The sequence below is a fragment of the Sturnira hondurensis genome, unplaced genomic scaffold, assembly GCF_014824575.4.
Source record: "Sturnira hondurensis isolate 20B ecotype Veracruz unplaced genomic scaffold, ASM1482457v3 Scaffold0008948, whole genome shotgun sequence".
Classification (NCBI taxonomy): Eukaryota; Metazoa; Chordata; class Mammalia; order Chiroptera; family Phyllostomidae; genus Sturnira; species Sturnira hondurensis.
Window position 1 is genome coordinate 2536011 of NW_028081579.1, and position 23214 is coordinate 2559224.

Here is a 23214-nt window from a genome sequence, read left to right on the forward strand (position 1 = left end):
AAAGAAATATCAATGTATGGTTGCCTCTCGTGCATCCCCTGCTGGCAACTGGCCTGCAACCCAGGCATGTGCCCTGACTGGGAACTCCCATACTATTCTTAACATCCCCCCCGTCTATTTTGCACCTAAAATTTATGCTTTGATGTCCCTTCATCTTTTCCACCCATTCTCCCTCTTCCCCCTCCCAGATGATAACCCTCCAAGTGATCTCCATATCTATGATTCTGTTCCTGTTCTAGTTGTTTGCTTTGTCTGTTTTGAAGCATAAAGTAATTTATTTCTTTCTTCTTTCTCTTATTGTTCAAGTATGGTTGTCTCCTTTAGATTCAGCTGTTGATAGCTGTGAATTTGCCGACACTTCAGTGTTATTTTTGGCCTTCTTTTTCTTAGATAAGGCCATTTAAGATTTCATATAATAAGGACATGGTAATGATGGACTTTTTTAACTTTACATTGTCTGGGAAGCACTTTATCTGCCCTTCCATTCTAAATGATAGCTTTGCTGGATAGAGTAATCTTGAATGTAAGTACTCGCTTTTCATCTCTGAATACTTCTTGCCCGTGCTTTCTTTCCTGCAAGGTTTCTTTTGAGAAATCAGCCGACGGTCTTATGGGAACTCCTTTGTAGGTAACTCTCTGCTTTTCTCTTACTGTTTGTAAGATTCTCTCTTTATTTTTAACCCTTGGCATTTTAATTATGATGTGTCTTGGCGTGGTCCTCTTTGCGTTCAACTTGTTTGGGACTCTGTGCTTGAATGTCTATTTCCTTCACCACATTAGGGAAGTTTTCTTCCATTATTTTTTCAAGGAAGTTTTCAATTTCTTGCTTTTCATCTTCTCCTTCTGATATCCCTATGATTCAGATGCTGGTACATTTGGAGATGTCCCAGAGGCTGTTTAGACTATTCTTATGTTTTTGAAGTATTTTTCTTCTTGCTGTTCTGATTAATGCTTTTTTTATTCCTTATGTTCCAAATTGTTGATTTGATTATCACCTTCACTGTTGGTTCCCCGTACATTTTTCTTTATTTCACTTAATGTAACCTTAATTTCTACCTGGGTCTTTTTTATACTGTTGTCATACTCAGTGGGTTCTTTGAGCATCCTCATCACCAGTGTTTGGAACTCTGTATCTGATAGGTTGGTTATCTCCGTTTCATTTAATTCTTTTTCTGGAGTTTTGTTCTGTTTTCATCAGGGTCATATTTCTTTGTCTCCTCAATTTGGCAGCCTCCCTGTGTTTGTTCCTGTGTATCAGGTAGAGATGCTTTGACTCTCTTTCTTAGTAGCATGAGCTATTATAGAGTGTACCTATAAATTGTGTGGGGCAGAGCCTTAGGCGATCCACAGGGCGGGGCAACACATTTCACCACTTTGTGGCTCTGTGTGAGGAGAAGGCTCAGAGAAGAGACAATGTCATTGCTTGGCTTCAGTAGGTTTGCCTGGGAAGAAACTGTCTTCCGGTACTTGTCCTGTTTCCAGTCAATTCACTTTCTCCCTATATTCCACTTGTGCCCTTCCAGTTGTTGCCCTGGTGCTAAATCCCAGAGAGGGTGGGTCTGTGGACGTACTAAGTCTGTGTGTGCCCTTTAAGAGGAGCCTTGTGAGAATTAGGCAGTTTCTTCCATCATCCTAACCCCCGCTGAATTTTACAGCCAGAAGTTATGGGGATTTATCTTCCTGGCACTGAACCCCTGGGCTTCTGGGTGGTCTGGTTTGAGGATCCTTTGTTCCCAAGGTATCCCTCCAGATTTTTATCCATCACATGTGAATGTGGGACCACCCTTCCCCCACCGCTCAATGCCACTCTGTGGCTACACGTCTTTGTGCTTCTTTGTGCCTCTCCACACCCCTCCACTTCTCTCCGCATTTCTGCTCCTTCTACCTGTTTGGATGAATGTGGCTTCTTTAAACCCTTGGTTGATGGACTTCCACACAGCTCTGTTTTCTGACAGTTCTGGGGGATATTTGCTTTGTAGTCTAGTTGTAATTTTTTCTGTAGATGTGCAAGGAGGCAAAGCATGTATACCTATGCCTCCACCTTGACCAGAGTTTCACCTACCTAGGGAATTTCTAAAAGTTATTTCAACAACTAAAGACACCTTTATAGGTGTCTTATCACTTAGGAATTCTCAAGGATTTCAGCAGCTGTGCCAGGAATGGGATGAAGACCAAATATTAAATGGATGCTTATAACTTATTATAAATCACAATACTACAAAAGCCAAAAATTATTTTTTCCCCAGGCCTGGATCTTTTTAACAACACAGGCCAGGCAGTGTGGCACGCTGTCAGGTGGGAGCTCCCTGCAAGCAGGAGTTTTGTTGAATGCACTGCAGTGGGGATCTGGAGCGGCTTTATAGTCTCACTTCTCCAAGTGTTGTCCAATGTCCAGTGACGCAGACGTCCAGAGGCTGAGGTCCCCGCCCCCAGGCCAGCTAAATCAAAACCTGCATGTTAACCATGTCCCCATATGATTCAAAATGTGGATCCTGAGGAAAAAAATTTGATGTGAAGCTTTCTCTGGCTTCCTGAACTATGCCCTGCTTGTTTATGGGTCTGAGTCAACCACTACAGGAAGCCTTAGTTTTCTACCAAAAGACTGAGACCTGCCCTGTCCAATCAGAATTGCACAAATTGTATCCTCATTTACATAAGACAGACCTAATTGGGTACCTGAGCAAGAACTTTTGCTATGAAAAGTGGCCTCCATTTTGTCTCAACAGAACACAATTTAGGCTGCTACCTGAACATGTATGTCCCAGGCTGCAGCTCCTTTTGATGAAATAAATGCTTATCATTCTTGGAAAAGAAAACAGAAAAAAATCATTGCAGAATAAGGAAAAAAGAAGATAACACCTTGAAATTTCAAAGAAATAAATTTTAATAAATTGCATCACATGCTCAAAAGATGCAAGAAGATATGAATTTTATGAAAACATACAGAAATCCATGCAGAGTAGACAGAATGAGGTGAAACAACAGCAAGGTGAAAAGGAAACTTAAACTGAATAAAACAGGAAGGTTTGAAGGAAAATAAACTGCAATGATAGTATTAAAATATTAAATATTAAAAAGGAGAATTTTAATATAATTATAAAATTAAATCAGAAGGAAGAGGACAAATGATAATGTCTTCCAAAACATAGAGAAAAATGACCAAAAGAGGGGCAGGGAAGGGAGGCACTGGAAAAACAGTGATAAAATCAAAAAGAGAAAATGTAGACAATATGAGGATAACTGATGTTCCTGAAGATAAACACAAATGAATTACAAGCAAAAGTTAGTGACTTGACAGAAAAGATATAACTGATTTAAAAATGTAAAAGTTGTAGATAAGTTTAAAATTGAGTTTGCATTTTCATGTTCGGCGGGGGGATCAATGAAAAAAAGTATTCCTAAACCTATTCCATAAAATATTTAATTATAAACATAGCACATGTTTGACTTTGTACTCAAAGGTATTCTGACATATTCTAAAAGCAAATAATGATGTAGAGGGAAGAGCTCCCAATGGTCAGTTTGGGCAGGAAACGCTTGACTTAACCTTAGGAAATTCATTAATTTAAAAGTCGAATTTTAAAAAACCCTGTAATCATCTTCATGGTAATTTCTAGTATGAATCACATGAAAGGCTACATGATACTAAGTTGGTCGAGTACACATGCTTTATAGTCAGACTGCTTGGATTCGGATTTTAACTCAGTCACTTTAGGGCAGACCTGAACAAGTTACTTAATCTCTCTGAGCCTGAGTTTTGTCAAACAGGAGTAATAATAGTACATACCTCACATATTTATTGTGAGGAATAAATGAGATAATACATGAAAACAGAAAATATCTTGTATATAATGCAACAAAGGGGAGACCCCCAAAAAACTGAAACTAACTTTTGGAGGGCAGGCCCCTTGTAATACAGGCTTCCCTCCTGGGTAAGTGTTCTAGGAACCCATCTGTATCAGTGTACCAGCTGGTGTTATTGTGAGAGGTTGCATTCTTCTTCAGTGATTTTTTTCAAAAGTCTTTCAACACATTTGCCCACACCATACTGAGTGTTCAGCAGCTTTTGATCAAAAATGACATAACCCCTGTGTCCACCTTCCCTAATCACCTGATCTCACCCCCCAAGATGATTTTTTTGTTTCCCTATATGAAAAAAAAGCCCTCAAAGGGGAACATTTTACCAATATGGAAGAGGAGAGACAAAAAAAAAAAAACCCAGCAGAAGCACTCAAAGGCATCAAAATTGATGAGTTCAAAAAGTGTTTTGAACAGTGGGAAAAATGCCTCGATAGGTGTATTCCATCAAATGGAGAAAGTACTTTAAAGGTGACTGAAGTTTAAACATGTAAAAATAATTGTAAGAACATGTAATCACAATTTTTTATAAACAAATTCAAGTTTTTGAGGAGTCCCCTTCATAGTTATTATTATTCACATTATAAAAGGCAAAATAAGAATGCTAGTTGTCACCATCATAATTTGATATATACTAGTAATTCCAGGTATGAAACAAAATAAAACATACAATTTTAAGAAGTGAGTTAAACAATTTACTATGATTTAAAGAGGATATCACTACATGCTTAGAAACCCCAAAAGAACCTACGGGAAAAATATGAGAAATAAGGATATTTAGAGAGAAAATCAATTTACCAAAGATAAATTGAGAACATGAGAAAAGGGAAAAAAATCACACAAGCAACAAAAAATATAAACTACAAAGCAGTCCTTTAAGAAATGTTAGGAAAACTAAAAAACTTTATTGAGATGTAAAAACTGCCTTTAATCAGAAATCTTGGATGTGGGACTAAGATGGAAATCAAAGAGAATTTAAAAAAATACAATCAGTATTTTGTCTAACATGTATTAATTCTATCTTAACTGAGTCAGAAACTATGAGTGTTACATTTGTACATCTTTCAAAGGGCTGCCACAGAGTAGGACGATTTTTTTTAAATACTTGAATATATATAAAGCCATGACCAAGCAGTTCGATTTCACAATCCTGGATACATTTTTCACGTGCTTCCCACAGCAGTTTCTACCTGTGGAATCCAAAATGTCACAGCTGACGGAACTTGAAAGAACTCTAAAGGAAGCCCAAATTTTACAGGCACCGAAACCAGAGCTTTGAGCCCCAAAGTGTGCTGGGGCTCAAAGTAGCTAATACTCAAAACAAAGTACGTGGTCCTTCCCCTCAACTGCTTCCAGCAGATGGACCAACAACGGAAGCAGCAGTGTGCCTCCGGCTCCGGAGGCAGGCTCTGTGTCTTTCAATCCCTTTAATAGAAGAGGTGGGGAGGGTGACTTCCACCCACTCTTTTCTTCACAGAATCCAGGTTCTCCGTTAATGAATCTGGCTGCGAAGGCAGAGGCCAAAACAGTGCTTCTAACTCATACCCTTGTATATGGTTCCAGCAGCACTTATGTAGGTGCACTGCATTTAAATAACTTACTATGAAGTTCGAGTTTCAGAAAGGAGGAAAGAAACGACATTTTTACGGCCCTAAGCAAATATTTGTCCGTCCACACAAGTTACTTTCTTGAGAAATGGCCTGATTTACAACGACTTTCCACGCATCCCCCAGGAAATACCCTGCAGGCACAAAACTGGGCCAGGGCTGCTTTGCATTCATTCTTACCCACATTTGACTATTTTTTAAATTAAACATTTTATATGATAGTTCTGGATGGCTAAACCTTGTACTCAGTAAACTGTCAGTTCTGAAAAATACAGTTTGAGGGGGAAAAAACAGAACTTCACTGGCTCCCACATAAATTTTAACATCAAAATTGCTACAGACACTATCTATAACTAACTACATATGGTATTTTTTCTACAAAGTCCTAACAGAATACAGTCTATTATTTAAGCCTATTCAAAAAACAAATTATATCCAGAATCACTGCATTTAAAGTAGATTTCCACCTTTTATACCACTTTTCCGGTGGGTGCCTTATCCCATAAAATTATACAGTGCTTTCAGAAAAATAATATTGAAGCACTTATGAAAAGTTTATTTAATCTGGATCATCTAAAACAGATACAATCAGAAAATCATTTCCAAAATATGACCAAGCCTATGGTCAGTCAGCCTTGATCTCCTTGTCACTTATACCAGGGAAGAGACCACAAAATCCGGATTTTTTTCTTTCCAAAGCCTATGGATATTTTTAAATTAATATGCTTGCTTCTAGGTTACAGTATCTGCTGTTTCAGATATGACATTCCTCTGAGTCAAGAGCCGACTACTCAGTGAATTACAACCAGCTCTGAAAGCAGCACTGTGCTACAGTACTTCAGGTCTAGGAATCCAAAAGAAATGTAAGGCAGGATCAGAATCTAGTTAGAAAGATGAAAATAACAACTAGAAATAATTTTTAAATACAAAACAATATATTCAATCCAGCATAATCATTATGCACAGGCTCCAAGTTCCATAGGAATTCGGCATATATAGAGAGATGCATGAATATCAGAAAATGCACCAGTTCCAGTCACGCCATGGAGAAACAAATTTGAGGAAGAGCTGGCTTCTCGAGCTGCAGAGCAGGAAAAGACAAAAGGGAGAACAATGGTTCTCATATTGTGTCTTACATAGAACAACTGAAAATAATTAAGTACCTGCATCATTTAATTTTGCAAGGTCTTATATCTCTTTAGTTACTTTAGTAACAGGAATCTAGAAGACCAAAATTTTCAAGACACAAATTGAGGAAGGATGAGTAAACATATCTGTTACTGTTTCTCAAGTGGAACTAAATCTAAAGAACTATTTTGCTGTTCCTAACCCAAATGAGTTCAATTAATTTTCTTAAGTGTTTTTTCTAAAGATTTTATTTATTTATTTTTAGAGAGAGGGGAAGGGAAGAAGAAAGAGAGGAAGAGAAACATCAATGTGTGCCTCTCGCACATCCTCCTGCTGGGGACCTGGCCTGCAACCCAGGCATACGCCCTGACTGTGAATCAAACCATCAACCTTCTGGTTGGCAGGCATCACTGAGACACACCAGCCAGGGCTATTTTTCTTTAATTTTTTTCATTGTAAAATAATTCAAGATATTATAACTAAAACAACAAGTTAATATGCCACTAATGCTCAACAAAAACACTTTTGTATCATTTTCAGATCTTATTACAAAAAGGCTCTGGTACCCCGGCTGGTGCAGCTCAGTGGATTGAGCACGGGCCTGCGAACCAAAAGATCGTGGTTCGAATCCCAGTCAGGACACATGCTTGCGTTGCAGGCCAGTTCCCAGTGGGAGATGCATGAAAGGCAACCATACATTGATTATTTCTCTCCCTCTCCTTCCCTTCCCCTCTAAATAAATAAGATCTTTTAAAAAAAAGGCTCTGTTACCCATTGTCCAAAATGTTCCCTGGTTCTACTTTCTAGAACTCACGACTGTGAGTAACTCATGACCCTGAGTAGCCCCCTCCTAGTGAACAGGACTGACCTATGCAAATCAGTGAGATGTAGAAATCAGTAGAAATGGCAGTGCTTTGCTATGGCATAAAAGATACTGCAACTTCTACCTTCCTTTCCCTTAGCTCACTCGCTCTGAGGGAAGCCAGCTGCCACGCATGAGGACACTCAAGTGGTTCTGTGGAGAGGTCCACATGCTAAGAAGCTGAGGCTTCCTGCCAACAGCCGGCACCAATGGGCCAGTGCCCTGAAGTGCATCCTCCAGCCCCAATCATGTCTTCAAATACTGGCAGCCCCCAAAAGGGCTCGACCACAACCCCAGGGTTTCTTTCTTGAGCCAGAATCATACAGCTAAGCTGCAAATGGATTCCTGACCCATAGAGACAATGTGAAATAATAAATGCATATTGCTTTAAACTGCTCAGATTTGGGGTAATTTGTTACAAAGAAATAAATAATTTTAAAAGAGCTCTAAAAGAAAATTATGGCTCTTCAGATAGTTTGTAGCATTTCCTAGAGAACCTAAGACCTCAAAATCATTTAAAATGACTATTTAGTATATGTTTTCTTCCTCATTATCTATTATTCCATATTTTTTCTTGGCCTTTTTAGAGAGATATGTTAAGAAAACCCATTTAAAAGTGAAGTATTTTGTACTAGATCTTTGAGCAAAAAAAAAGTACTGGCCCTGGCCAGGTAGCTCAGTTGGTTAGAGTGTCATCTCCATACATCAAGGTTAAGGTTCAATCCCGCCTCAGGGCACATGCAAGAATCAGCCAATGAATGCATAACTAAGTGCAATAATAGATAGATGTCTCTCTCTCTCTAATCAACTAATCATTTTTAAAAAGTATGTGAATATATACTGAGTGATACTTAATACTTCTTTCTTTGTCCCACATAATTATCTCATACATCACATAATACTGTAACATTTCACTACATATGTTAGTAACTTTAAAAGACATAGCCCATGCACCATCACAACAGCATTTGTGAAAACGACAGACCCACAGAAACCAGAGCTTACTAGAATCAGGATGTGTTAAAAGACCCACACCAAAAAAAAAAAACCACCTATGGTTCTTTGCTTTATTATTAAACAAAGCTAATTCTGTAAGTCCTCCAACTAACACAAAGCTATAAATAACAGCATCTAATCTGTGTTTATATATTAGGCAAGGTAGACACCTTTCTTAGTTAAGATGGAGAATGACTGACGAACATCACCCATAAAGGAGCATACATAATCAGCCTCCAGATCCTGGCTGGTGTAGCTCAGTGGATTGAGCGTGGGCCTGCGAACCAGAGGATCGGGGTTCGATTCCCAGTCAGGGCGTATGCCTGGGTTGCAGGCCGGTTCCCTGCAGGCCCACTCCCAGCATGGGACGCACGAAAGGCAACCATATATTGATGTTTCTCTCCCTCTCTCCTTCCCCTCTAAAGATAAATAAATAAATAAAATCTTAAAAAAAAATCAGCCTCCAGTTATTCTCTTCTCTAAACTAAATTCCAGCTTCTCTGGGCTTTTCTCATATGGATCTTGGAGTGGTAGTAATAAATTTTCAAGAGAATCCATAATAAATGTTATTGAAGCCTAATCTCACATATAACTTTATAACATAAACAAATACTTCAATAATAAAATTCAGGTCTCCAAGAGGAAGCAGATTGTTGTTGACATCATTCAATAAATATTTATTTATTGAGTAACTATGAAGTCCAAGGAATTCTGTGGAGTAACATGAAGAATAAAAAGGCAAAAAGATAAATAATCTTGCCTCCAGGTTATTTACAGTCTTGTAAGACAGATTCAGCATTCACTTGACCCATCCAACTAAAAATAAAAAGACAAGTAAGACTCCAGACTGATCACTTAAGTATTCACAGCCTAGACATACACATATATTGGAGTGTACATAAATAACAATAATGCACGTCATAGGAGAGGCAGAGAGTAAATTTGCACCACGCAGTTGGGTGAGAAGGGACAGATTAAATAGATTTAAAACAGAAGGCAACAATTCCTTAAAATGGGCCATGATAGAGGAACTAAATGTGTCCACTGGATACAAAAGTCACTCCATGTGGAAAAAGACTTTGGGCAGATTTTCAAGTCTTCACTCTTCCCTGAAGCACACACACAGGTGCCACCCACTGCAGATAAGCAGTGAGGGTGGAAAGGACCTTCACCTTGACTCCTTCACTCCCTTACTCCCAGCTTTACTTCCAAGGGATGCCGTTGAACCCTGTGGTTGTGTGTGTTCCCTGTATCTCTAAGATGGCTTTGCTCACAGCCAGATTCCAATTCAGAAAGGAAATAATTCATCTGATTTATAAGAAGTTGTAGAAACTTGTACTGCATTAACTACATCCTTAATCTGGCTCTTCCCACTTTGTTCATTTGTGAATCAAGAAAGTTAATGTCTGGACCGAAGCAAGGAGTTCATTCAAGTCATGGTGTGATTCTCAGTCATCAAAGTTCTCAGGTGTGAGCATCAGAAATTCTCTTGTCATGTAGGAGGCACTGAAATGTTGGCAAGACTCAGAATGAGCAGGAGAGAAACAAAAGGAGTCACAGGATCAAGAAACTGAAACATCATCACAGTCTGTCAGCCAGAAGAGACTTGCCAGGCTTTCTTATGATACAGTGGCCCAGAAGGAATCCTTACCATCCCTTTCCTAAGCAGTCATGATATGTCCAGGAAATTTTAAAAGTACAGTGGATGACGGTGTGGTAAATCATGTAAGTGGCCTCAATTCTTCACCTCTCACTTTATCCACACCCTCTGTTTTGTGACATTTAAGTTTTCCCATCAAGAGGCAAAGGTATTTTCCCACTTCCTGCCTCTGAATCCATCTATGTGACTTGGTCTGAGGCAGAAATCATGATGCTCCAATTCCAATCCTAGGGCTCAAAGGGTCTTGCGGGTTGTTCTCTTGAGCTCCAGCTATCACTGTGAGAAAGGAGGCTGGTCAGAGCCATGGTTCCTGGGTGAAAACATGCATAGGTACATTCTGTCTAGATGTTGGTCCCAGAGGAGATACACGGAGCAGAGCTGCGCCGGCTAAAGTCTCCAGCTGACCCACAGACACACGTGCAAGCCTATCCTAGATCAGCTGACTCCACCCAATCAACAGATGGGAGAACTACAATAATATTGTTTTAAGCCCACGGGCTTTGAAAGTTGTTGCACCACAGTAGCTGATAGAGCTGGTGAGTGACATTAGATGGCGAGAGAAAAGTATGAGGCTAATAAGGTCGAATCATGAAGGAGCCTCTATCTGATCTATGCTTTAGAGCTGGACTCTTCTTGTGGTCACTAGGGACCCAGCCAAAGTTTTAGTGAGAAAATAAGATTATTCAAGTGGCTGGTGGAAAACTTTAGTCTCAGTAAGAACTAGAAGTTGGTCCTGAAGATGCTCCGGATGCAGGAGAAGCTGATGAGGGCCTAATTTAAGGCACTGTCAGTGGCAATATGGAGAAGGTTTAAAAGAATACTTCTTAATTCCCATTCTCTGTTCCTTAAGGATATTCTTACAGATGAAAGGAAATGATTAATAATAAATAACCCTCAAGTTTCTGAAACATAGGGGAGCCCCATCTTGGGTCTAAATAGGATTCAGAGATGTTTGAACACATCTGACAAAGTCTAATGAGACAGGCCAACTCCAAAAAAATCTCATTTGCATGAGTATGGAGTCACAGGTGGGGGGAAGGAAGGACCTAGGTATGATGAGCCGAACCCCATAAGAAGTCCTGGTCTTCTGAGAGAGGAGACGATTCTGTCTCTCAGATTTGTCTCCTGACCTGGACCAGAAGCAGACTCAAGTCTGCCTCACGTACATATGTGCTGGGCTGGGGCAGGGGATGGTGTGGAGGAGACACAAGAACAGGAGGGTGGGTGCTGTAAGCAGACAATGAAAGAAGGAAGTCCAACAGCCCCATTAAGAGATGCAGAATAACCGTCCTTCCCGAACCCAATCCCCCTGCCCTAACCAGGCCTCAACTATCCAATAGACTCAGGAAGTACAGTGTGTAGGGCCCACAACTCTTTATGGAACTACAAAAATGTTTTCATTTCATTTCTTTTAAAATAAGAAAAAAAATATGTAACAATGATTAACATGTAATAATGAACACAGCTTGAATTGTATTGTTCTATATCCCCTATTAATATATTGTTCTATATTAATAGTTTTTAATATTCTTCACAGCAGGAGGGGCCCTCCAAGAGCCCAGGAAAGTCATAATGTAGCCCCGGGGCCAGCACAGTCTAACTCTGGAAACCCGAGAGCCCTGAGGTACAGTGGACATTACCAGGATGGGGTTATATAATTGCCCTTCCCCTCCCACCCCCTCAGAAAGTACGAGTAGTAAATTCCAAGGCCAGAGGCAGAGGAGGTATTTAACAGACCGATAGCAAACAAGTCTGGGGTTATCTTCCTTATTTCCTCTTCTCTTCTCTCCTGAGGGAGCCTTGCCCCCGACAAGGCATCCCACGAGCAGCATGGTAAGAGGGCCACCCCCAAGGAGAAGCAAGAAATCGCCCCAGGGCCTGTGCAGAAATCACCCTGTGTGCACTGCTACGCAGCGTGGTGATAGGCACTGGAGAATTAAGACTATTGGAATTACACTTCAAATCAGTGGCTTTCAACTTTTTAAAAGCAAGATCCTTTTTTTCAAACAAATTTTTACTTGGAGGCCCAGCATATAAAGCAGATCCAGAGAGGACGTTGCAGTTAGATGAGTGCGATGGTAAGGGCCCGTCCCACCTACTCCACCGGAGCCCAGGGCTCTCTGGGACACGGAGATTGCTGCTCTTGCTAAGTTACAGTGGCATGCAAACTGGCCTTACATTTAGAACTCATTTTAGTCACAAGTTGCTCTATGACCATATACTCATTTAGCTCCCATAGATTCAAGTATGCATACCGGGAGTAGGGAAAGAAGAAAGGAACGACCTATTTAAGTGGGGGCTCCATGTGCACGAGATGACAAGTTTAACTGGGCAGTCAGTCAGTGTCAGTTCCTGGGGCCGCCCTGGAGGATGAGCATCTCACCGCAGAAGAGCGATTCTGGTTTGGGGGAGAGATACAGCCCTCAACAGGGACCAGCCAGGCCATCTTGGGCTCCGTTTAGCTCCACGGGCCCTGTACGGGGACACAGCGCTCATCTCACACGGCCCCGTTTCCCTCAAGATGTTCAAGGGTAATTTGTTCATCATTTTAAACTTAAGTGCTAAAACAAACAAACAAACAAAGAAATGAAGAATCTCAAGTGCTGATTTGGGAACCTGACCCTCTCATAAGGCAAAATTCCACAGTATCTTTCCTCATGGGAATCCTCTGATGCTCAGACGGTCCTGCTTTCTCCAACCCTTTTCCATGTTAATGCCATGAACAACATGTCTGAAGTAACTGCATAACTAATAAAGTAAAAACATTCTGATTTGATAATATCAGTAAGAGAATAAGGACTTAGATGATACCACTTGAAATAAACTTGTAAATTTTGATAATCATATAATTTGTATTTCAAAAATTAAACTGTGTCATACAGTGATATCAGTTTTATGAGACTAAAGTATAAATTTTAGAGTGGAAACACAGATATATTCTCAAAAATGTCAAGAGTTTCCATAATAATTCCATTTTACTTACATTTCAAAAATGAAGGTGAAATGCTTTTTCAGACATTTTGCTTATCCAGGGTTTTTCCAAAAAGACAAAGCCCAGAGTAGACAAACCTAAAATGCTCTACTGAAGGCCCGCCACCTCACAGGCACTTTGGAATAACAATGTCCTTGTGTTCTTTTGTTGAAAAGAAAAAAATGTAAGCACATAGAATGACTAGCAGACAATTCACAACATAATATAAATTAAGTACTGAAAAGTAACAGCCCACCAATCAAATATGGCCAAATCACCAATTTTTTTGTTTGACCCATGAGCTAAGAATGGTTTTTATACTTTTAAATGATTAAAAATCAAAAGCAAATAATATTCATGGCAAATAAAAAGTATAGGAAATTCAAATTTCATTAATGTTTCAAATTAATCTATAAAAATTGTGGAAATTTATTTTCTCTCATTGCATAAGCACTTAAATATTATCCTTGATCCTGGTTCTTGGCCCACAAAGCTTATACTATGTGCTATCCAGCCCATTACAGAACAGGTTTGGTGACCCCTGATATAAACCAGTGATTAGTAGTAAGAAATTACCACTCTGTGGGAAAAACAAATCATTTAAGGGAACCAAAGGAATGAATTCTTCACTCTGGAATTTCAGGCAAAACAAATACTTTAGAAGTTGGTATAGATAAAAAAAAATCAACTATCTTTTTAAGTAGAGTTACATGGGTTACACTGATTTTATCACCTCGTTACATGCCGTAGTGTCTAAAAAAACTGATGAACTAGGATGGCCCCTTAAAATTCATTTCACTGAGAGTTTAGGGCTAAGAATTAATCACTCTTATTTTTCTCTTCCTCTTTAACTTGACAAGATTTTTATTAGTCAAATATTTTACAAAAAATGGCATCTGCAAGAAAATCTACTTAATGACAATGTATTAAATAACTTTCATTTCATAAAGCATATCAATAAACCTTCTTTTTTTTACAGATTGTTAAAGACATTCCTAGTGGAATGCCCTGTTTCCCAAATATACTGGGCCCCTGCTTATCCCTCTGTCAGGGCCTCTCTTTTTTTGTGGTGGTTTCCTTTTGGAGTGGGGAGAGAGGGGTTTCTTTCTTTTTTTCCTTCCTCCTTTCCATCCATCCTTCCTTTTTCCCTTCCTTGCTTCTGTCTTTCTCCTTTTTTTAAAAGAAAGCTTTCAAACCTTTTTGAAAACCATTTTTGAATGAAATGCCTCTCTTCCTGAAAGTTCACTCGTTGTCCCTACAGCACAGTACTGGTACGCCCATTTAGCCTTTATGCCATTCTATTTGATAAAAATGTTCTTTAAGGATGTACCACCTCTAGGTCTTTACAGATTTCAAGAAGCTGGCTGTCTGCTGGCGTTCCTCATATCTGGAATGGCACCCCAACGGAGCCAGAAGCAAATGATAGCAAGGAGGAGCCGTCCTTGATGTCTCTCCTCTCCCCCAATGCAATTCATCACTGAATCATTCAATCTCTGCCTAAATATTCCCAGATCCCCACTGTGGCTTCATAACTATTACAACCGACAACCAATCTCACCACCTCTGCCAGAGCCACTCACTCTTCACACTACAGTCAGGCGACCCTCTCAAATCTAAGTCTGACCAATAGACTTACACACAGACATCCCTGACTAGTTCATCTGTCTGTAGCTCAGGCACTCATAGCACCACGTGGCTTGCAAAGTTCTGTCAGTGTGTTAAGCCTGTCTCTCCCATCAGATCCCAAGGGCAGGGACTCCACCACAGTGGGATGTTTTGTGATTGCACCAATGCTGGGCAACATCGTATTCTTCATCGCATCCTTGAGGCTGCCAAGTACTATTAAGTGGTCCATTTTGGAAGTTCTATAATTCTTTAATTTTTGAAATTGCCCTCACAGACAGTTTGCCATCCACAAAAGAAAACTTTGCCCTCTTGTGCACTGCTACACCTGGCCCACATTCTGACCCACGGTGGGTTTACGACAATCAAAGTTGCTTATTCCACTAAGACACTGCTTTAAATGGCATTTGGTTGTTTCCAAAAACTCCAGCCTATCCCCAAAGGTTGGATACTTGCCAGGCTCTAGTGAACACTTTACAAACATTCCCTCATTTAGTTCTCAGAGCAAACACGGGTGGTAGTCGCTCTTATCATGCCAACTTCACAGGTTTAATAAAACCTACAAACTGCAGTTTAGACAGATGGTTAACAGTCTGAGGATGTGCAGCCTTCAACCTTGGACTATAAAAGGAGTGATTTTGTAGCAAAATGCCTATGAATGAAATATTGGGTGGTGATGTATCAAACTGATGTTTGCCTTTGTATTTCCTAGAAATCCACAGTCTAAATGCATTATCTTTTGTTGGTCCTTGTTCAAAGTATTTGGGGCCCCTTCACGATGCTGAGTCATGCTGAATAAGCCTGGAAGGAGTTACTAGGAAAACAAAAATACGCAACAGAACTATCACATGCCTTCATTATAGATATAGCAAAAAGTTCAAGGGAAAGGAAGATTACCTCCAACTGGCACAAAAGTAGTTCTGGCAGGGAAGATTAAAACTGGTTGGTTGTTCATTCTCGTGAATCCAAGACATGACTCGTATTAACAACATGGTAGTGAAGTAGCAATATAGAGATTAAAACAAGTTTTTATTTTAAAATTGCTGGAGATAACTTAAAATGCAGAACATTGAAGTGAAAAGAGAAGAATATGGAAAACTATTTTACACTTTTTTTCTTCTTCCTCTTCTATTCAGCCTCTCTATTTAAAGATAATTGTCAACTTACATTTTATCATAAATACTTATCTTTACAATATCAAAATTAAGGAGTGGTATTTGGCCATGATTCTTGCTTTTTCAGCCTTTATGTTAAAACCTCTGGACCTGCTACACTAGACAAGCAAGTGGTTTAACAGCTGGGGGAGGAGGGGCAGGGGTCAGCGGCTGTTAAGGTCACCAAAACAACTCACTCATAACATTCTCAAGCCATCCACAGAATAATGAAAGCAGACACTTAGTATGAATTTAGAAACTACTTAAGTAACAAATTGGTAAATGGAAAGCTCCAGGATAGCACTACAAAATTACAGTCAATTACAAAATCTAGCATCATCCCCTGTGGGTTAGAAAACATTTTTTATGACAAAAATACCTGACTTACCCATGTTTCTGAGAATACTATTATTTAAACTAATTTAACTTTTATCTGCATTCCAACTATATATGTTCTCTTAAATTCATGACACTCAAATAAAAAGGAAAAAATTATTTAGCCCTGAGCTGCTTTATTCTCTGACAATTCTGTAAGTTAGAACTTCTATTTTCTTAAAGTTATGTTTAATATCTTCTCAATAAAAAGAGAATCTCTAAAAAGTATTTATAGAAAGAATTACCTTAAACATGTTTTAACTATAAGAAGACATTGCTTTACTTTTTATTATTTTTTTAAAGATTTTATTTATTTATTTATCTTTAGAGGGGAAGGAGAGAGGGAGAGAAACATCAATGTGTGGTTGCCTTTTGTGCATCCCCTGCTGGTAGTGAGCCTGCAAGGAACCGGCCTGCAACCCAGGCATGTGCCCTGACTGGGAATTGAACCGTGATCATCTGGTTCGTGGGCCCGCCAGCCAGGGCCAGCCAGGGCCCAGAAGACATTGCTTTAAATAAATATTCTTCTAATTGGGAAATATATTAAAGGAAGTTTACTTTGGATATGACTTGATAGACAGTGAGAACCTCAGAATGTGATCTACAAGACAGTTATTTATTCTTGTGTCTCTCTATTGTTAACTCATACAAGAAGCTGGCAGTACATAAACAAATAAAGGTGCACGTTAAAAATAATAAACACTGATAAGCTGACATGACGATGTCTTATAAGTACTTTCATCTTATTTTATCCAAAACTATCTATGATATATAACCACATTTTACAAAACTGAAAGCCCTGAAGCAAAATAAGTCCTACTACAAAACCTCACAAAGGTTCAAGAATTGGAGGTATCAGTCTTCAAAGGAGAAGGTACACTGGGGCTGAAAACAGCCTTCCCGGGCCTCCATCCATGCACCCGAAACTCTCTCTCACCAAAGCAGAAGATGGAAAGTGTTGAAAATAAATAGGCTAGCCGCAATGAAGACTTGAATACAAGAAAGTTCTTTGTTCTTTTATGCTCTTGCTCTCTTCCTTTGTAGTTTGATGACTTACTTTAGTGGTATATTTTTTCTGTATTTTGTGTATTTAATATAGGCTTTTGCTTTGTGGTGAATACGAGGCCAACATATAACAACTTACATCTATAATANTAGAAAGAATTACCTTAAACATGTTTTAACTATAAGAAGACATTGCACCCGGCTGGTGTAGCTCAGTGGATTGAGCACAGGCCTGCAAACCAGAGAATTGAGGTTCGATTCCCAGTCAGGGCACATATCTGGGTTGCAGGCCTATTCCCTGCAGGCCAGTTCCCAGCAGGGGATGCACGAAAGGCAACCATACATTGAGGTTTCTCTCCCTCTCTCCTTCCCTTCCCCTCTAAAGATAAATAAATAAAATCTTTAAAAAAAAAAGACATTGCTTTACTTTTTAATTATTTTTTTAAAGATTTTATTTATTTATTTATCTTTAGAGGGGAAGGAGAGAGGGAGAGAAACATCAATGTGTGGTTGCCTTTTGTGCATCCCCTGCTGGTAGTTAGCCTGCAAGGAACCGGCCTGCAACCCAGGCATGTCCCCTGACTGGGAATTAAACCATGATCATCTGGTTCGTGGGCCCGCCAGCCAGGGCCCAGAAGACATTGCTTTAAATAAATATTCTTCTAATTGGGAAATATATTAAAGGAAGTTTACTTTGGACATGACTTGATAGACAGTGAGAACCTCAGAATGTGATCTACAAGACAGTTATTTATTCTTGTGTCTCTCTATTGTTAACTCATACAAGTTGGCAGTACACAAACAAATAAAGGTGCACGTTAAAAATAATAAACATTGATAAGCTGACATGACAATGTCTTATAAGTACTTTTGTCTTATTTTATCCAAAACTATCTATGATATATAACCACATTTTACAAAACTGAAAGCCCTGAAGCAAAATAAGTCCTACTACAAAACCTCACACAGGTTCAGGAATTGGAGGTATCAGTCTTCAAAGGAGAAGGTACACTGGGGCTGAAAACAGCCTTCCCGGGCCTCCATCCATGCACCCAAAACTCTCTCACACCAAAGCAGAAGATGGAAAGTGTTGAAAATAAATAGGCTAGCCGCAATGAAGACTTGAATACAAGAAAGTTCTTTGTTCTTTTCTGCTCTTGCTCTCTTCCTTTGTAGTTTGATGACTTACTTTAGTGGTATATTTTTTCTGTATTTTGTGTATTTAATATAGGTTTTTGCTTTGTGGTGAATATGAGGCCAACATATAACAACTTACATCTATAATAGTCTACTTTAAGTTGATATCAACTTACTGTTCTAAAGCTCAACATTTTTACTTTTCCCCACCGTGTTTTATGTTTTTGATGTCACATTTTACACTGTTTTATCTTGTGTATCCTTTAACTTATTATTGTAATTGTAGTCATTTTTACCACTTTTGATTTTTAACCTTCATGCTGGCTTTATAAGTGATTAATCTACTACCTTTACTATGTATTTATTTTTCCAGTGAAATTCATTCTTTCATATGTTTCTGTTATTAATTAGTGCCCTTTCTTTCCAGCGTAAAGAAGTCCCTCTAACATTTCCTGTAAGACTGGTTTAGTGGTAATGACTTCCTTCAGCTTCTGCTTGTCTGAAAAACTCTTTATCTGTCCTTGGATTCTGAATGAAACTTTGCCAGGTAGAATATTCTAAGTTGAAAGGGTTTTTTTGTTTGTTTGTTTTTGTTTTTCAGCACTTCTAATATATTCTAGTAACTCTTTACCATTTGGTGATAGGAAATTCTCTTTTCTTTTAATTCTCTCTTTCTGGAATTCCTATTATTGGTATTCTGAAGTGACTCTCTTATTTTTATACATTTCTCTCTCATTTTCCTCTTTGTTCTAGAGGAAGTTTTTCAGCATCTACTTATAATAAAATCTCTCTCAATAAAGTACATATAATAGGAACACACCTCAACATAACAAAGGCCACAGCCAACATTGTACTCAATGGTGAAAAGCTGAAAGCCTTTCTCCTAAGTTCAGAAACAAGACAAAGTTGCACATTCTCATTGCTTTTATTCAACATGATATTGAAAGCCCTACTCAGAACAATTAGTCAATAAAAAAAATAAAAAGCATCCAAATTTAAAGAGGAAGTAAAACTGTCACTATCTGCAGATGACATATTATATAGAGAAAAATACTGAGGACTCCATCAAAAAACTGTTTGAACTAATAAACTAATTCGGTAAAGTTGGAAGATACAAAATCAACATTCGAAAATCTGCAGTATTTCAGTACACTAATAGTGAACTATCTGAAAGAGATAAAGAAAATAATCCTAAATAAAACTGCATAAAAAATAAAATGCCCTCAAATAAATTCAACCAAGGAGGTGAAATACCTGTGTATTAAAATCTACAAAACATTAAAAAAGAAACTGAAAAAGACACAAGTAAATGGAAAGATATTCCCTTCTAATAAATGGGAAGAATTAACATTGTGAAAATGCCCATACTACCCAAAGCAATCTATAGATTCAATGCACTCCCTATGAAAACTCCAAAGGCATTTTTTCAGAGAAACAGAACAAATAATCCTGAAATATGTATAGAACTACAAAAAACAACTCTGAAGAGCCAAAGCAATCTTGATTAAAGACAGACAAAGCTGGAGATATCAGGCTCCTGACTTCAAACTGTACTACAAAGCTATAAAAATTAAAACAGTATGGTATTGGTATAAAAGCAAACACGCAGATCAGTGGAACACTATAGAGAGCCCAGAAATAAACCCATGCATACATGGTCAATGAATACAAAGGAGCCAACAATATACAATGGGGAAAAGTCCGTCCCTTCAATAAATGGTACTGGGAAAACTGGACACCCATGTGTAAAAGAACAAAACTCAACCACTATCTTACACCATATAAACATTAACTCAAAATGGATTAAAGAATTGTACATAAGACTTGAAACCATAAAGCTGCTGGAAGAATACACAGATGGCAAGTTCCTTGGTAAGTGCTGTTGATGATTTTTGAATCTGACACCAAGAGCAAAAGCAACAAATGCAAAATAAATGTGACTACATCATACTAAAAAGCTTCCAAACATCAAATGAAATCACCAACAATATGAAAAAGCAAGCTACTGGATGGATGAAAATATCTTCAAATCATGTATGTCAAATAAGGAACTAATATAAAACATACATAAAAACTTATACAACTCAACAGCAAAAAGAAAACAAAAATCCAAGTAAAAAATGGGCAGAAGTTGAGAAGATAGGTGAAACAGGGGGAAGGTTTAAGATGACAAATTGCCCATATATAATCTGTATAGGGTCCTGGCTGGTATGGCTCAGTGGACTGAGGGTCAGCCTGCAAAGCAAAGTGTCGCCAGTTCAATTCCCAGTCAAGGCACATGCCTGGGTTGTGGGCCAGGTCCCCAGAAGAGGGTGCATGAGAGGTAACCACACATTGATGTTTCTCTACCTTTCTTTCTCCCTCTCTCTAAAACTAAATAAATAAGCTCTTAAAAATAAATAAGTAAAAGCAATATGGGGTGTCAGGTAGAGCATTATATTCTCTAACAGTCAACAAAATTGTAGAGTTCTGGCCAAGATGGAGGCATGGGTAGATATGATTTGCCTCCTTGCACAACGAAAAAAAGGAAGCAACCAATTTAAAAATAAAAAACAAGGAGAACTGCCAGAAAAATCAAACTGTATGGAAGTCCAACAACCAAGGATTTAAAGAAGAAACATTCATCTAGACTGGTAGGAGGGGCGGAGATGGGCAGCTGAGGTGGAGACAACACATAGCAAGGCAGGAGCTGGCAGACCAGGGGTTGGTTCCCACATTCACATGCACATAAACCAGGAGGAACAACTGGGGAGTAAGACAGACCACACAAACCAGGACAAAATAAAGCCTCAGAACCTCTGGCTGTAAACTCCTGTAGGGGTTGTGGCATCAAGAGAGACTGCTAATCTCTTGAAAAGGGGGCAAGAGGAGAGCAAGCAGCATTATTCCCTCTCAGACCCCTCCCCCACATACAGTGTCACAATGTAGCAAAGTGGGTTACCCCAGCCTGGCAAATACCTAAGGCTCTGCCCCTTACAGCACAACAGGTGCACCAAGACAAAAAAAATATGGCCCAGATCAAAACTCCAGAAAAACAAATAAGCAATGAGTAGACAGCCAACCTATTAGATGTAGAGTTCAAAACACTGGTAATCAGGATGCTTACAAAAATGATTGAGTATAGCCACAAAATAAGGAAGAACTGAAGGCTATACAAAGTGAAATAAAGAAAAATATACAGGAAACCAACAGAGAAGGGAAAGAAACTGGGACTCGAATCAATGATTTGGAACAAAAGGAAGAAATAAACAGTCCACGAGAACCAAATGAAGAAACAAGAATTAAAAAAAAAGAAGAAGAGGCTCAGGAACCTCTGGGACAACTTTAAACATTCCAAATCTGAATCATAGGGGTGAAGGAGGAGAACAAGAGCAAAAATTGAAAAACTATTTGGAAAAATAATGAAAGAATACTTTCCTAATTTGGTGAAGGAAATAGACATACAAGTCCTCAGAGAGTCCCAAACAAGGTGGACCCAAAGAGGAATACACCAAAATACACCATAATTAAATTACCTATGATTAAAGATAAGGAGAGAATCTTAAAAGCAGCAAGGAAAAAGGAGAGAGTTACCTACAAAGGAATTCCCACAAGACTATCAGCTGATTTCTCAAAAGAAATCAAAGGCAAGAAGGGGTTGGAAAGAAGCATTCAAAGGGATGAAAAGCAAGGACCTACATCCAAGATTACTCTATCCAGCAAAGCTTTCATTTAGAATGGAAGGGCAGATAAAGTGCTTCTCAGATAAGGTCAAGTTAAAGGAGTTCATCATCCCCAAGCCATTATTATATGAAATGTTAAAGGAACTAATCTTAGAAAAAGAAGGTGAAAACTACGAACAGTAAAATGACAACAACTCANCCACAAGACTATCAGCTGATTTCTCAAAAGAAATCAAAGGCAAGAAGGGGTTGGAAAGAAGCATTCAAAGGGATGAAAAGCAAGGACCTACATCCAAGATTACTCTATCCAGCAAAGCTTTCATTTAGAATGGAAGGGCAGATAAAGTGCTTCTCAGATAAGATCAAGTTAAAGGAGTTCATCATCCCCAAGCCATTATTATATGAAATGTTAAAGGGACTTATCTTAGAAAAAGAAGGTGAAAACTACGAACAGTAAAATGACAACAACTCACAACTATCAACAACTGAACCTAAAAAGAAACAAAAAACAAATTAAACAAACAACTAGAACTGGAACAGCATGATAGAAATAGAGATCACATGGAGGGTTATCGGTGGGGAGGGGAAAAGGCGAGAATGGGGGAAAAGGTATAGGGAATAAGAAGAAAAATTGGTAGGTACAAAATAGACAGGGGGAGGTTAAGGAAACAGTATAGGAAATGGAGAAGCCAAAGAACTTATATATACAACCCATGGACCTGAACTAAGGGGGGAATTGCTGGGTGGAATGGGGGTACAAGATGGAGGGAGCAAAGGGGAAAAAATGGGACAACTGTAGTAGCATCATAAAATATACTTAATTTCTAAAAAAGTTTTAAAGAAATAATCTATTCAGTAAATGGTGTTGTAAAAAATTAGAAAGATACATGAAAATACAAGGAAGTAGACTACCTCCTTATATCACACACACAAGTAAACTCAAAATGGAATACTTAAATGCAAGACTCAAAATCATAAAAATTTCAGGTATTTATCATAGCAGTATTTTTTTCATAGGGATCTCAGGCAAGGGAAACAAAACGTAAGTAAATAAGCAAATGGTAGTACATCAGAATAAAAACCTTCGGCACAGCAAAGGAAACCATCAACACAATGGGAAGGAAACGCACGGAATGGGAGTAACTAAGGGGGGGATGCTGGAGAAAATGGGGGTGC

The 23214-nt window shown here is 38.7% G+C and overlaps 1 protein-coding gene and 1 long non-coding RNA gene across 7 annotated transcripts in view; one reads left to right on the forward strand and one right to left on the reverse strand.

Moving 5' to 3' along the window:
* Window positions 1-23214, reverse strand: part of TTC6 (tetratricopeptide repeat domain 6) — a 234787-nt gene that overhangs the window by 156105 nt on the left and 55468 nt on the right. The gene's annotated exons all lie outside the window — the stretch shown is intronic.
* Window positions 1572-21576, forward strand: LOC118993914 (uncharacterized). The gene is made up of 3 exons (XR_005067966.1): window positions 1572-1582; window positions 15988-15990; window positions 21446-21576. It is a non-coding gene; the product is annotated as an uncharacterized LOC118993914 (long non-coding RNA).